We start from the raw sequence: 14271 nt of genomic DNA, 5'->3' as shown, positions 1-14271 counted from the left end.
TGCATAACTGAATAAGCCAATATTGCACAACACACATAACTACATACACATAACATAATAAATAACTTTGAACAATTTTTTTGTAATTACCTGAGTTTACTTTGATGACTTGCACTGAATTGAATCAGACAGGGATGCATAGTCCGGACAGTAGCTGCTGACAGCCAGCCTCAAGCGCATTTCCAAATGGTCATCATTCATGGTGGAACGGTATTTGGACTTAATGATCTGCATGTAGGAAAAGGCTGACTCACATAAATAAGTGGAGCCGAATAATGCAGTCAAGGAGGTAGCACATTTCCTCGACTTTCGCTTTTGAAGTATGCTGAGTGAAAAATGACTGCTGTCCGGACATCTGGGATTTTAGTTCGTCCACCGTTCTCTTTCTCAGCTGGCTTTTCGGCGTGAAGTAAATGTCGTATTTTCCATGAACAGTCCGAAAATGGCGCTCCACATTTTCCCATTCCGTATGAAAGTAATATGTTTTGCCCCATTACTTGGTCCCGCTTTCTCACTCATTTTGATCACCATATGTTTTAGCAAGGGCTTAAAATCTGAGGTAATTCACTGACTAGCTTGTAAATTTTGCTGCGTTTACCGCCGTTGTTTACGCAAGCACGGCGACTTAAAGGTAAAAATTCAGTTGTCATCTGAATGGTTGCCCTGTATGTCAATCAAGTGACGGGACGTTTGATAGGCTGACAAATGTTTTTTTTACTGTCACGCTGCGATCGACCAGTACTACCTCCGCGATCGACCAGTAGATCGCAATCGACGTAATGAGCACCCCTGCTGTAGACGAACATGGCGGCACAATAAAGACTTTGACAAACACTTCTCTCATTCCTTCGGACACAACACTTCCAACTCGTATGTGCGGACAGGAATGCAAGGAGCGAAAAGAAGAACGGAGGGGTAACTGCTGCGTTTGTGAATGACAAATGGTGCAATCCTGGGCACATCTCAATCAAAGAGAAACTGCACTTAGGGCATTGAACATTTTTCGACATACCCACAAAAATGTTCGTATGTACCGTTGTTCATAACATGAATGCTCATAAGTCAGTGACCGTCTGTATCTATCTCTATTCTTTAAAATCATTTTGTGATAATACCATTAATATTAATGTTTTTCCGTTCCTCACGATTGGTAAAAAAAAATCCAGCCAAACTATCGAGTCCATAGGTGAAGTTGCTGCTGGCTAAACTGCAGCCCTGCCCACTGCTCAGTAGCTTGCACCCTTGTTTTCTGCTATCGTTCACAGAGTAATTTACTTCTGGGTCCAGTGTACGCTGGCGTGTTTTGGCCGTCACTGCTCGGCCGCAATTCTGGTGTTTCTTGTTCTTTTAATTGTAAAGTGTCCTTGGGTGATTTGAAAGGCGCTTGTAAATTACAGTAAAGTCTCGTTATATCGATACTCAAGGGAGTCCGAAAAAATATCGATATAACCGGGACTATCGATATATCCGACCCTGTTTGCATGTAATTTTCTCTGTGCGTGCATAGAAATAGTATCGATATAACCGGGACTATCGATATATCCGATATCGATATAACGAGACTTTACTGTAAATGTATTGTAGCAGTTGAGGAATGAGAACACACGGTCGATTGGAGTACGTCTTTATTCCAACTGCTAACAAGTACAAAGAGAGCCAAAACGGAAACTGCAGTGAAATATATGTGATATAAACCCGCCCCCTCCCGTACACCTGCTGGGTGAGATGTCTGGTCCTAGTGCCCGCCACACAGCCCCCCCCCCCAGAACACCCAGAAGGACAGTCAAGGCGAAAATATTGCAGGGGGCTTGACCAGCCTGCCACAACGACTATGCAGTCCGTCGTTCGGTGGTGAAGGTGAAATTGCTCGGGCAGGTGATCCGGGTGAGAACTGAGTGGGGGAACGACACTCAACCCTGGCATGCCGCGGAGAGGCTGGAGGTTTTGGAGGGCGTCCGCGACGTGGGACCTGGGCCGGCGAAACGTCCTCGCCTGCAATTATGTGAGCCGGCTTGAGTCTGTCTATTGAAATGCCCTCCCTTCTCCCACCCATATCGAGCACAAAACTCTTTTCCCCGTGTTCGAGCACTCTAAACGGGCCATCATACGGCGGCCAGAGAGGAGAGCGGTGGGCATCATGACGCACGAAGACGAAACGGGCTGACCTAAGAGCAGACGGAACTAATATTTTGGGGACGCCGTGGTGAAATGGTGCTGGGGCCAGGGGCTCCCCTGGCAAAAGGGGGAAAGAAGGTGCACCCGAAGCTTCAGGCAGAAATTCACCAGGGATGCGGAGTGACTGACCAAGTACTAACTCTGCCGGAGCGGCGTTAAGGTCTTCTTTAGGAGCTGAACGTAACCCGAGCAGGACCCACGGAAGCCGGTCAACCCAGTTACCGTCCGATAGTGCGGCCCGTAGCGCGGCTTTAAGTGACCGGTGGAAACGTTCACACATCCCGTTAGCCTGTGGGTGGTAGGCCATAGTGCGGTGTACCTGCACACCCAAGGACTGCGCCATGGCCGACCAGAGCTCGGACACAAACTGGGGGCCTCTGTCCGAAGTGATATCGGCCGGCGTGCCGAAACGTGCGACCCAGGATGACAGAAATGCACGGGCAATGTCTGTCGAGGTTGTGGAGGACAGGGGGACAGCTTCCGGCCACCTAGTGGTCCGATCGACCATAGTGAGGAGATGTGTGCAACCCTGCGAAGGAGGGAGGGGCCCGACCAGGTCCACATGGACGTGGTCAAATCTCCTGGCCGGAATCGGAAAAGTTTCTAGGTTCGCCCGGGTGTGCCTGTGGACTTTGGCGCTCTGACATGCCACGCATGCAGCTGCCCACTTCCTGACGTCCTTTCGTAACCCAGGCCAGACAAACTTGGCCCCAAGTAGTTTGACTGACGCCCGGACGCCAGGGTGTGAAAGGGAATGAATTGAATCAAAAATTCGCCGACGCCACTCCTGCGGAACCACGGGACGAGTGCGACCCGTAGACACATCGCAGAGGATAGCGGGACCCCCTTCACACACTGCCACCTCCTCCAGTTTCAGGGCCGTGTCTGCTGCCTTGAGTTCGTGGATGTCCGAATCCTCAGATTGGGCCGTGGCCATCTCTGAAAAATCCACCCCGAGCTGGACTGGACAAACGATCGTGCGTGACAGGCAATCGGCCACAGGGTTACATTTGCCGGCCACATGCCGAATGTCTGTTGTGAATTCGGAAATAGCCGCTAGATGCCGTTGCTGTCGGGCCGACCACGGTTCAGTCACCTTGGACATGGCGAATGTAAGGGGTTTATGATCTACGTAGGCGGTGAACCGGCGCCCCTCGAGGAGGAAACGAAAATGGCGCGTTGCAAGATAGAGTGCTAACAACTCTCTGTCGAAAACACTATACTTGCGTTCGTTATCTTGCAGCTTCCGACTGAAAAATGCAAGGGGCTGCCATTCGTTCTCCACAAGCTGCTCAACCACCGCCCCTACGGCAACATCAGACGCGTCAGTAGTCAAGGCCACCTGTGCGGTTGAGATCGGGTGGACCAGAAGAGTTGCACCCGCAAGAACTTCCTTGGCTCGTTCAAAGGACTGCACTCGTTGCGGGGCCCATTCGACGGGTTCATTAGCCTTCTTTTTTCTCAAGGCGCCGTAGAGGGGTTGTAGGAGGTCGGCTGCGTGAGGAAGAAAACGGTTGTAAAAATTTATCATGCCCAAAAACTCCTGCAAAGCTTTAACTGTGGCTGGGCGGGGGAAATTCACCACAGCCTGCACTTTGGCGGGTAAGGGGATGGCACCCTGTGGAGAAATGTGGTGCCCCAAGAAATCGATCTTGGGCAAACCAAATTGGCACTTCACAGGGTTGACGATAAGGCCATACGCATCAAGACGCTTGAAAACCCTCCTTAAGTGCGACAGGTGTTCCTCTGGTGAAGGGCTGGCCACAAGGATGTCGTCTAGATAGACAAATAAAAAATCAAGACCTCGCAAGACTGAGTCCATCAGTCTCTGAAAGGTCTGTGCCGCCCCCTTCAGGCCAAAAGGCATACAGAGGAATTCAAAGAGGCCAAAAGGGGTTATTACTGCAGTTTTTGGCACATCTTCTGCCCGTACCGGAACCTGGTGATAACCGCGAACGAGATCAACTTTGGAAAAGGTCACGGTTCCGGCCAAACGTGCGGAAAAGTCCTGGATGTGCGTAATTGGGTAACGGTCGTGTGTGGTTACATTATTAAGCCGACGAAAATCACCGCACGGCCGCCAAGAACCGTCACTTTTGGGCACCATGTGTAATGGTGAGGCCCACGGGCTGTTGGAACGCCTCACGATGCCCAAACGCTCCATCGTCGCGAACTCCCCTTTCGCCATTGCCAATTTTGCCGAGTCGAGGCGACGAGCGCGGGCAAAAACTGGCGGGCCAACCGTGGGAATGAAATGTTGTACCCCGTGTTTTGTATCGGCATTGGAAAAGGCGGGTGTGGTTAACGACGGATAATCGGTCAGCAGGCGTTCATAAACGTTACCTGACGTTAAATAATTTGCGTGCGTCAACGCTCCAAGCCCTCCAGCCTCACATGGGAAAGTGGCGAAAGAGATGGTGTCGATCAAACGACGGTTAGCAATGTCCACAAGCAGTCCATGAGCGCATAAAAAATCCGCGCCGATTATCGGAACTGTAATCGAGGCCACAATAAAGTCCCACTCGAATTTTCGTTCGTGGAAACACACAGTTACCGACCTGGTGCCAAAGCTGGCGATGGGCGAGCCGTTAGCTGCGCGCAGGGGAGGCCCACATTCACCTGCCGTCTTGTCCGAGGCCGTGGGCGTCAGCAGGCTTACTTGTGCCCCGCTGTCCACCAGAAAACGTCTACCTGACGAGGAGTCTGTGATAAAAAGCAGCTCGCTTTCGTTGCCGGCACCCACGCCCGCTATTGGGTGCCGGCGCTGGCGTTTCCCGGAGCCTCATAGGTGCAGGGTGGTGTGCAGCGTCGGGCCTTGGCGCCAAACCGCTGGTGGAAAAAACAGAGGGCTTTCTCGTGTCGCTTCCGCGTGACCACTCCGGCTACTAGGGTCGGGTCGATGTTCGCTGCCGCTCCGCTGAGGGGTTCGGCCGTCACGCCTTGCACGGCGAACCTCCGTGTCGCCAGAAGCACCCGGTCCGCTTCTTCAACCAAACCTTGGTAGTCGCCGGTGGCTAGGCATGTCGAGTTGGCTAGCACGGCGCGCACAGAGGCCGGTAGCTGGCGAAGGAACACGTGGGGGAACAGGAATCCGCTGTCATCCGAACCTAGTAGCGACAACATTTTGTCCATCAGGTCCACTGCTATTCCGTCGCCGAGTCCGGGAAGAGAAAGAAGCCTGTCTGCTCTCTCAGAGGCCGATAATGTGAACCGTCGGAGCAGCAGGTGTTTGAGCGCTGCGTATTTTTCGCTCGGTGGAGGTGCACGCAAGAGAGGCAGCACACGACGAGTCGTCTGTTCGTTGAGAGACGCCACGACCAGATAATATTTCGGCTCATCTGTCGTGACGCCTCGTAGGTGGAAAAGCGCTTCCACATGTTGGAACCACGAAGCCGGGTCGCTATTCCAAAACTCGGCCAGCTTCGCGGCGTAGGCGGCAGCTGCGAGCTGACGCGCCGGTCGTGGCGGCATGGCCGTGGAAGATATCTCTTCGTCTGCTGCCATGAACATTTCGAACGTCGGGGTCACCAGTGTAGCAGTTGAGGAATGAGAACACACGGTCGATTGGAGTACGTCTTTATTCCAACTGCTAACAAGTAAAAAGAGAGCCAAAACGGAAACTGCAGTGAAATATATGTGATATAAACCCGCCCCCTCCCGTACACCTGCTGGGTGAGATGTCTGATCCTAGTGCCCGCCACAGTATTATTATTATTGATGCAAACGTAGCATCTGGCGTGTCAAAGTGCCACTGTGTCGACTGTTTCATCAATGATATTGTTTCATTGCAAATTATAATCACGGCAGAACCTGTTCTCTCCACATAGGCGAATCCTTTGGTCCATTCAACCTGAAGTGTGCAATACTCATCATCTTTATTACTTTTCACCAATTTATTCGTTGGCTAATAACTTTGAGCTTATGACCGAGAGGGCTTTTTCAAAAGGGGAAGTTTACCTGTTTCCACAGCAATGGCCACATAACCAGTATCATCCAATCAAAATTGTTGTTGGAGCCAAATGCAATCCTCAATAGGAAATGAACAGCCAAAAAGCAGGCATATTTTGTTTTATCTGCGAGCCAGATGCAATTATCAAAAGAGCCATATATGGCTCGAGAGCCGTAGGCCCAACACCTGCACCAAAAATATGAAAAACCCCATTTTTTAAGTTATGCATGTGTAATTGAATACGTTATAATTGGACGATGAAAAGTTTGACTGTCTTTCCACCTCTGTTTTTCATTTAGTTGGAGCACGACATGATGAAGACTTCAAAACTGCAGTACAAACTATTCTTAAATTACCATGACTAATCTTTGGCATCTTCCAAGTGGACATTTTCTCCCAACCCATTAATCTGGGTGTACTGGCTGCTTCCCGAGCATGGCTTCGTTTGTACAAATCTCCATCAGGTGATATAGGCCCTTGAGGTCTGGTGGAGGTTTGGCTCTTTTTCCTGGTTGAGAGGGATGTTGTCCTTACTGCCATTCCATCACCCAGGTCTCCAGTCACCAGATCATCGTCCAGGCTGATAGCCTGATGGAGGTCTGGCATCAGCATCAGGCCAAAGTCTAAATTATATGGATAACAGTATGAATCTTAATTCTCATGTTGTATTGGATCATAATTCATTTCTGGTTAATTTCAAGAATAATCGAGACCAGGGGTGTCAAACTCATTTCGCATCGCGGGCCAGATACGGCCTAGGGAGCTGTCAAGTGGGCCTGACCATTAAAATTATACCGTACTCTGCTAAAAATAGCAAAAATATCATGTCTTTCCTTTGTTTTGGTGTAAAGAAGCACAAGAACATTAGGAAAATATTGACATTTAATGAACTATCCTTTTACAAAACATTTCATGAAACACCTCATATTTCCTTAGACAAATGTGCAATTTACTTTTATAATTCACACATATGCATTGCAACTGATCCCACTGATTGTACAAAGGCACAAAACTTTAATTGGTACTGAAAAATATAGTAATGCACGTTAATATTAAATGAGACTTTTAAAGAAAGGGAATTTTTAAACCACTTACACAATCGCATGTAAAATCTACATGTAATCCCTGCGTACACCTGACAAACTAAGGACAGTGATTTTAAATGTGTAATGAAGAAAGTGTTCACCTGTACTGTAAATCTGTAAACTTCATACATGAAACATACATACACATACAATACATACTGAAAACTTATGGAGTTGTATGAACAGTAGAATTCCATCACAGAACTTTTGTTTTGAAGCTGCTGACTAACATTAAAGTGTGGTATGGCAGGCTATGGGTAATGTTGCTGTCGCTGAAAAGTTTGTCAAACTGACGATGGTTCAGACCCCTGGACCGGATGAAATTTACAGTGCGAACAACCACCTCCATGACGTGGTCCATTTTCAGCGACTTGCAACACAATGCCTCCTGGTGCAAAATACAGTGAAATGTCCAGAAACGATCTGAACTTTTTCGCGACACCTGCTTTCTTTCCGACCATGGATGACGCGCCGTCTATAGCCAGTCTGACAGCGCGGGACCAGTCCACTCCAACTCTGTCCAATACAGCAACGACAGAGCTGAAAATGTCCTCGGCTGTTGTGGTGTCCATCATTGGCACCAACTCAAGAAACTCTTCAGTAACAGTCAATGTCTCATCAACTCATCGAATAAATATGGCCACGTCTGTGATGTCAGTGCTCTCGTCAATTGCCACGGAAAATGCAATAAATCCTCTCTGCTATAGTATTCCTCGTCAGGCTAATATTGGCAAAGGCTTGTCGCTTCTCGGAACATAAAAGTTCAGCCGCCTTCATCATGCATCGTTTAACAAAGTCACTGTCGAAATACGGCTTCAATGCTAATGCTATTTTGCTAGCAATTAGGTAGCTGGCTTTTACCGCTGCTTCACTGACTTCTCGGCTCCGGATGAAAGTTGACTGCTGTTTCCTCAGACCCGCCAGCAATTCGTTAATCTTTTCTCTTCTCAGTTGTCCTTGCAACCCGTCATATTTTTCGCTGTGATGAGTCTCGTAGTGGCATCGAATATTATTCAATACCGAAACTTGTTGCAAACAAACCAAGCACAAAGGTTTTCTGTGCATCTCTGTAAATAAGTAGGACGTGGTCCATTTTTCTTTGAAAATTCTGCACTCCTTATCTACTTTTCTCCGTTTGGATAACAACATTTTGGCTAATGAGGGTGTAGCGGAGAGGTAGAGACCAAGGTATTAACAACGTCGTAACAAGCAGCAGATGGCGCATTGACACCGTCTGCTGTTTTCAGTCTGTCTCAGTGATGCGGCGTGTCTTCTACTCTGATGGAAATAGTGTGCCCCTTAGCGGATAATCCATGAATTGCAGCAAATTAAAAAAAATAATTCAACGCCTTTTATGCATTTTTCCACTTTCAAATTATCCTGCGGGCCTGATCGAACCTCCTTGGGGGACGGTTCCGGCCCGTATGTTTGACACCCATGATCTAGACAAACTACCAGCACAGAGATCATTTTTAAACCGTGTCATAATTTCTTACTGAAGAGGTAATCAAAAGTAGTCTTTGATTTGTTTATTGATTACCGTCATTATTCGAGGATAACGCGCACACGTGTATAACGTACACCCCCAATTTTCAATAAAAAAATCTGTATAAAATTTTGTTTCACTTTTTCTCGGCTCAGAGCAAGCATTGTGATAAAAATCATTTATTGACAACGTAAACACTGAATGACAATGTAAACACTGACTCTGGATATTGGTAATTGTGCAAAACAGCAATGCTTAAAAGACAATCGACACCATTTTTTTGTTTCCTGACACCAGAAGAACGTTTTATAGCATCTGAAATACCTAAAACACGCAGGGTGATATTTTAGTCAAATACAAAACACAAATAAAAATGAATTAAAGTGTCCCAAAACTACTTCAAAATGACCTCGGAGATGGTGAGTCTTAGAAGGTCCCGCCCCCTTGTTCGTGACGTCACGCCAGGACGTATCTTGCCTTGCACTAGAATCAAAACAATGGTTCAGATTCGGAGAATATGCTTTGTTTTTACTCATCCAGTTATGAATATGATTCAAATTGTTCTGAAGAGGAAAGCATAAATGTTTGCAATCAATTAAAGAAGTTCTTACGTATCAATTCGAGCCGTCAGGACTCCAATGTAGGGTCTCAGAAGATGCACAAGATGGCGCCCAAGCTCCGTTGGAAATGGGCTGATTTGACTATTATCAAATCTGACTTTCTCTCCAAAGCCTGTAATATGAGTTGTCCCTCTAATGTACTCATTCTTGATCCTATCCAATCTGGTCACTCCCGAAGAAAACGTCAACATCTTCAGCTCTGCTACCGCCAGCTTTGCTTCCTGTCTTTTCTTCAGTGGCACTGTCTCCAGTCCAAACATCATGGCTGGTCTCACCACCGTTTTATACACTTTTCCTTTCATCCTAGCTGAAACCCTTCTATCGCACATCACACCTGACATTTTTCTCCAGCCGCTCCAGCCTGCCTGGACACGCTTCTTCACCTCTTTTCCACACTTTCCATTGCTCTGGACAGTTGACCCCAAGTACTTAAAATCCTGCACCTTCTTTATCTCTTCGCCCTGGAGCATCACTCTTGCACTTGGATCCCTCTCATTCACACACATATATTCTGTCTTGCTGCGACTGATATTCATTCCTCTCCTTTCGAGGGCATATCTCCACCTCTCTAGTTTATCCGCCACCTGTTCCCCGCTCTCGCTACAGATCACAATGTCATCCGCAAACATCATGGTCCAAGGAGATTCTTGTCTAAAATGGTCTGTCAGCCTGTCCATCACCATAGCAAATAAGAAGGGGCTCAGAGCTGACCCCTGGTGGAGTCCCACCTACACCTTGAATTCCTCTGTCACACCGACAGCACACCTCACAACTGTCTAACAGTCATGATACATGTCTTGCACCGCTCTGAAATACTTTTCGGTCACTCCAGACTTCTTCATGCAATACCACAGCTCTTCTCTGGGCACTCTGTCATATGCTTTCTCCAGATCTACAAAGACACAATGCAATTCCTTCTGCCCTTCTCTGTACTTGTCTATCAGCATTCTTAAAGCAAACACTGCATCTGTCGTACTCTTTTTTTTGGCATGAAGCCTTACTGCTGCTCACAAATGTTCACTTCTGCTCTTAGTCTAGCTTCAACTGCTCTTTACCAGAGTTTCATTGTATGCCTCCTCAACTTTATTCCTCTGTAGTTAGTACAACTCTGGACATCTCCCTTGTTCTTAAAAATGGGCACGAGTACACTTCGTCTCCACTCTTCAGGCATCAGTTCACCATCTAAGATCTTGTTAAATAACCCAATCAGGAACACCACCGCCACCTCTCCAAGACACTTCCATACCTCAATTGCTAAATCCAGCAGCAACATACAACCTTGTGCAAAATAATTGCACCACCCTGTGATCTTGACTGTTTGCTGGTTTAAATCATTCCAAAGCTTGTGGAAAGTTCTGAACAATGTTTGCCACGATAAGGGTGGATTCTGTCTGATATACTTGACCAATCACATTCCCTAATTACTTGTTTGCCAGGCCTCTGATTGGATAATTAATGGATTATCATTTAGTAATCCCCTTTCTGTCGGGTATAAAAAGAAGGGGTTTTTGTCTTATAAATCAGTTCTTCTTCAACAAGATGGATACAACACTGCTGATTTCTTTGCACAGGACAGTATTGTGATGGATTGGCCTGGCAATTCACCAGACTTGAACCCGATTGAGAATTTACAGTCAATAATCAAGATTAGTCTGCGTGAGAAAGATTGCACAACAAAAAAGCCCTAATGCGTGCTATAATTAAAACCTGGTACAGGGACCCTTCCATCATCGACAACTGTCAAAATCTGGTCGATTTCATGCCAAAGCGCATCACTGAGGTGATAAAGAACAAGGGAGGACACACGTCTTACTAAAATGTACATTTGAATCATTTGAGTTGTCAAAAAATGTAAACAATCAGATTTTTTTTATTGTATTTTATTTATTATAGCATCTATGCTCGTATGTGATTGTAAACTGTCCATTAGAGCTTTGACAGGCACTTAACATAAAATGTACACTGTGTAATTATTGTATCTAAAACAATCTCTGCGGATACTGCCACCCAGCACCACTGTCTGATCATAAAATAATCCCACTTAAGGTAACCTAGGCACCAGTTATGAATATTCCGAAGGCTTTATGTTGGAAGATTAACAATAGTTTGTTAGCCCATGATGAGGTTAACAAAAATATAAACAGGTTAATAAAGTCTCATTGGGACACAGTCCTTCCTCAAAAGTCCTTCAACCCCCAGTGGGAACTTCTAATGTACGAAATCGGTAAATACATGAGGAAATATAGCAGCAACTTAGCGAAACACAGAAGAGCTGAAGACGACGACTTGTGCGCTCAAATAATCTCTTTTTCCAGTCAATCATCAACCCTCTCTGAGGATGGTCACGCTAATTTAGCAGACGACCAAAATAAACTTCATTGTATATATAGACGAAGCGATGAGGCGTTGGTTGGAAGAAGGGGAAAAATGCTCATCGTACTTTTTTTGTAGCCAAATTTCTTGTTTCTATTTATAATTGTATTTTATTTATTATTGTGTCTATGCTTGTTTGTGACTGTAAAGTGTCCTTGAGAGATTTGAAAGGCGCTTGAAATAAAATGTATTATTATTATTATTATTATTCGCATCAGCACTCTGCGTTGACGCTCCTGGCCTTTGACAGCACCGACCTTTCCGCTGAACAAAGCGGGGCTGTGAAGATGCTGCCCATTACAGGCACAAAAAAAGCACAATCGCCGCAGAGCTGTCCAGCGATGACAGTCAAATGGCACCGACATTCCTCCCATTCAAAAACAGTACTGGCATATTCATACTGCTGAAAAGGAGCAACCGCTCAGCACAGTCTCCTCCTTGATGAATGTCATTGTGACATGTTGAAATGTATCTTATTTAGTATTTTGGTTACATTCGCATAGTTACATTGGTTTACAAATGCTATATATCGAAAATGTTTATTTAAACAAGGAACGCCTGCTTCGGTTAGTGTTTTGTGTCGGACCGATTTACAGGGTTGGACAGGAAGTTGTTGTACGTATATGTTTGCATTACATCTGGGCATTCGAAGTAAACCACTGTTGAGTCAAGACGTATCGCACTGCTTGTCTTGTGTTTTTTTTTCTGGATACCGCAACACCGTATCTCCCTTACCATAGTGGAGAGCGCAACATTTTGGAGGCGCCGCTGGGATATTTGCGTTTGAGTGTTGTCTACTCGCTGTGGGTAGAAGCTCGCGCCAAATATCCCCCAATCAACCCATTTGGAGTGGTATCGGATTACAGTTTTTTTTTATACATGTGCTCTGGTTGAATCTCTGTGCGTACATCCACCACTAGAGGACACTGAAAGTCTATGAAGTGAATCCGGCCAGTTGAACTGCGTGTACCCTCTCGAAAATTGAGCTAGAGGAATTACAGTTGGACGTCAAAGGCAAGTTATTTGGACTGAATTTTCAACAGTTGTCACAGTTATGTGCTGAAATCCAAATATCTCGACTGAAAAGAGAACAACTTACAGGCAAGACTCAAGGCCAACTAATTAATATTTTGTCAAACTACATCGGGAAAGCTGAATTAGAGCTAGAAGAGGAATGTCTGATTTTCTACGTATAAAGGACTTCATTGAAAGTATAAAACATTTTGAACTAGGAATAACCAAACCAAGTGAAAAAGGTGAAGATGTAGTGCGAAAGAGAAGCATAGTGCCCCCAGACACTGGACCCTGCCGCAAAGATTTCAAGATATCTGGACAAATAGGTGCGCTCGGACAAAAAGATAAACTCACATTTCCTAGTTTGGTGAGACAGATAGAAAGTGGGCTCAGAAAAGGCTACCACGGGGACGAGATCATCGACGCAATGGTTTCTGCCATAACACTCTGCAGTTGAGAAGTTACCTCAAAGGGAAAGGGAACCTCACCCTACCTTCTTTACGAAGGATTCTCCGTTCTCACTATCAGGAGAGAGGAGCCACTGAATTGTACAAGCAGCTCTCATCGGAAGTGTAGACCAATAAAGAGTCTCCACAGAACTTCATACTGAGGGCAATGGATCTTCTTCAAATGATTATTTTTGCATCTCAAGAGGCTGAATTAGGTTTGAAGTATGATCCTACATTGGTCCAGAGATTATTCCTGCACACAGTTCTGACAGGGTTACAGAGTGACAATGTAAAGAGTGACATGCAACCTTTCCTCCTGCTAACCACCACCAAATGAAGCACTGTTAGAAAAACTAAACATATCATGTGCAAATGAAAAAGAGCGACAGGAAAAAAAGAAAAATGCTGCTCCACGGGTGACCACGGTAAACACAGTCCAGTTAGATGACACACCAGCCCCGAATGGGAAGAAGACAGTCTTAAAGCAGAGTACGGTTACTGTGCCGAATGAACTCCTTTCAGAGATCAAAGAGATGAGGTCAGAGATGATGCTGTTAAAGGAGCTGCGGGTGGAAGTGTCCCATATCAGAGACTATTCAGAAACCAACAGCCACTTCACAGCCCACCAGCGGAGGACCTGAACGCCTGCCTGACCACTACCCTGGACAGGTCGTCTTCACTCCACCTTCACCATATCAGGTAGATCCACCAGCCAGGCACTACTACACCCAGCACTCCCCATCAGCTCTTCAGCAGTACCACCGAGAACCAGGTCCCAGGCCGATGAGGGGGGCAGCACAGTTCCAGCAGCGGTTCGTCCCTCAGCAATACTACATGCCCCACCGCCTTCAGCCCAGGCGTTATTCTTGTATTCAGACAGGTGAAGAATATTGTCAGTACTGTTTTAAATGTGGAAGTGGTGAACATTTCAGAGCAGGCGGCAAAGCACAGAACCCAGCCAGGAGCCATGCTTTAAACTAGAAAGGGTTACCCCAGTGTTACAGTGGTGCTATGAAAATGGAACGTAAGCCCTACACATGTGGCCCTGTTCAGAAGAGACATAAGCAGTCATTTGTTGAGTGTACAGATAAGAAACAGTGTGGCAAATGACCTTCGGTCA

The 14271-nt window shown here is 46.2% G+C and overlaps 1 protein-coding gene across 15 annotated transcripts in view; it reads right to left on the bottom strand.

Annotated features, from left to right (window-relative positions):
- Positions 1–14271, bottom strand: part of rad17 (RAD17 checkpoint clamp loader component) — a 108425-nt gene that overhangs the window by 23138 nt on the left and 71016 nt on the right. For 14 of the 15 annotated variants that reach the window (XM_088995087.1, XM_088995078.1, XM_088995092.1 and 11 more), the window contains one exon: positions 6481–6747. The exons of the other annotated variant lie outside the window; for it this stretch is intronic. The gene's annotated coding sequence lies outside the window, so the exon portion shown is untranslated. The remainder of the gene's footprint in view (positions 1–6480; positions 6748–14271) is intronic. 15 annotated transcript variants of the gene reach the window in all.

The sequence above is a fragment of the Hippocampus bargibanti genome, linkage group LG04, assembly GCF_051943395.1.
Source record: "Hippocampus bargibanti isolate YZ-2025 linkage group LG04, ASM5194339v1, whole genome shotgun sequence".
NCBI lineage: Eukaryota > Metazoa > Chordata > Actinopteri > Syngnathiformes > Syngnathidae > Hippocampus > Hippocampus bargibanti.
Note: the sequence above shows the minus strand (reverse complement) of the source record. Positions and strands in the feature narration are given on the sequence as shown.